Source organism: Palaemon carinicauda, chromosome 37, assembly GCF_036898095.1.
Source record: "Palaemon carinicauda isolate YSFRI2023 chromosome 37, ASM3689809v2, whole genome shotgun sequence".
NCBI classification, from domain to species: Eukaryota; Metazoa; Arthropoda; class Malacostraca; order Decapoda; family Palaemonidae; genus Palaemon; species Palaemon carinicauda.
The window spans coordinates 15902672-15905171 of record NC_090761.1 but is presented as its reverse complement, the minus strand read 5'-3'; the positions used below and the strand labels follow the sequence as shown (position 1 = coordinate 15905171).

The following is a 2500-nucleotide window of genomic DNA, read 5'->3' as shown; positions in this document are numbered from 1 at the left end:
TATATGTGTGTGTGTATGTGTGTGTGTATGTGTGTGTGTGTGTGTGTGTGCGTGTCGTGAAATTACCAACATTTTAAAAATCCGAATAAAGGGAACGATAGAACGGAACTGTCAGTACCTTTCCTAAGTGTAACTCCAACCACCAGTACATGAGAGATTGCCGTCAGTAGACACTACCACTATTACATACAGTACTGTTATCTCTTTTCCTTTATTTGGGGTAAAGAAAATGATTGGTAGCGATCAGCGAATCCTAAAAAGGGAGAGGGAGGAAAGAGGTTATTGTGTGCGTGAAAATACTTTTATAAATGGTAAAAGTTACCATTAATTCACCCCCCCCAAACACACACATATATGTACATATATATGCATATATATGCATGTTTATGTGTGTGCTTCTTCAAAAAAAAAAACCATAAAAGAAACAAAGGAAATAGAAATAAATCACTCTATCTCCACCTATACATATTGGCCATCTTCAGCATGTCCAAACTGTTTGATTACATTTAAAAATAAGACGCGCGCGCACGCACACACACACACATATATATATATATATGTATATATATACATATATATATATATATATATATATATATATATATATATATATATAGTTCAATCAAATGAGCAGTAAAATTTCAGGTGCGCAAGAATAAAAGAACTTCTATGGCCGATACTGCAAACAAATTTCATAATGTATGATGTTCAAAAGATGAGCAATTCTGGCCATTACCGGTATACAATTCATTTTTTTTTCATTCAATGAGTTTAGATATGTCACCACTTTCAAAACCTGAATCAGTCTTCCCAGTCGTACAAAATTTCAAACTTAATGGAGCCCAGTAAACATCACGAGTGATAGTCCCAAGCAAACTTCTTAAACTGTGTATGAATACTACTACAAAACCTTTGTTGTAACCAAGCCCCTTCAATTAAGATAGTGATCTAAAATCTCCACGGTGAGTTATACAAAGTTCAATTGATTTCCAATCTCGAATCAATTTAATATAAATACCATCTATATTTAACTTTTCATTTGATAAAAACCATTTACATCTTCATTTTCACCTGGGGAGACCAAAAAAACTGTTACGATGTATATCTGTATATGGTCATGTATCTTATACCAACCACCATGTACAGTACTACAAATGCAACATCCAAACTCTACGGTAAGTTCCTCTCACATTCCCTTTGCTCAGTCACATGGAACTCTTGTACTATTTCCATAAACTATTCTACCCTAGATGTGGCACAATGCGATTTCACTGGAAAAGCGAAATACTTACTGTCCAAATTTCCGAGAGATCCTATTATTCCCTTTAAATCAGTCTGGTAGCAAGACAGAGAATCCTCACTTAAAGTAGTCCATTTGATGTTGCTCAGATGATGAATGTATTATGAGTTCTCAAATGGGGAGCTGCTACTCCCACTGTCTATGTGCATTGATATGACTCACCATGACATTCTTCGCCACAAGTTGGATTCAGACAACAGCTAAAGATTTGGGGCAACAGGGACTACAGTACTGGTATGGTGTGTCGCTATTATATTTTTAGAGTCAGATATTTCCAGTTTCAAGTATTTCCAGTTAGCGTAGCAGGAAATGCTCAGCCCAGCGGTTTAGGACCTCAGTTTATTTCTTATGAATGATAGTGCCATTAAGTTTGTTAACCAGAGAGATTGTGTTTTTTCAAAAAAGCCATGCATGTTTTTTTGGTCAGCAAAGGCTTGAATTTCCATAGCCCTTTCAACTCCCAAAGGCTTGAATTTCCATAGCCCTTTCAACTCGACAGCATGTCTGTAGCATGTATATTTGGCATAGTACCTCTGACTTCAGGTACCAACATCTTTAGACCACAGAAAATGAGCCGGGGTTGGCAAGGGAAGCTTCATGTTCCAGATTTTGCTCGAATAATTGATGAATGGTGAAACAGTTGTTATTAAACCAGTCTGCATGGGACTGCTTCGTGAAACCCATTATTGGTTCTGTGGTATCTCATAGCTTCACCAACTGGTTCTCATGATCTTCCTCAGGATTGCAGGTCAAGGCAGAGAGGACCTCGGAAATTTGAGCCCTAAATTTTCGATTTGAATATGAATTTATCCAACACTCTGCTTCATACATAACTCGGAGTTTTGCTTACATTACTTGTGTAGATCCGCCAGCATTAGCCAATGCTACACCACGGATGCATACATGTACTTTTGAGCTTGCCCTTGAGCAGGAAACTGTATTAAGTACGCAGCAGTTATTTTCATTTATTTCATTAGCATCTAATGTTGGAGCATAGGTATTAATGAGTGTCGAGATATAACAATTTGGCCAGCGGAATACATAAGGTCTTAGGTCTTTCATTGATACTTTTTTAATCTTCATACATGTTTGCGATTATTTTGGTTTTAAGAGCAAACCTCGCGTCATGAATTGTCAGAGATTCGTACATTAAGCGTCTCCGTATAAAGATGTATCCCTCACTCACTTCGGTGAATGAAT

General features: G+C 37.0%; 1 protein-coding gene across 1 annotated transcript in view; it reads right to left on the bottom strand.

Moving 5' to 3' along the window:
* The window catches only part of LOC137628993 (uncharacterized), a 324656-nt gene that overhangs the window by 117373 nt on the left and 204783 nt on the right, over positions 1-2500 (bottom strand). The gene's annotated exons all lie outside the window — the stretch shown is intronic.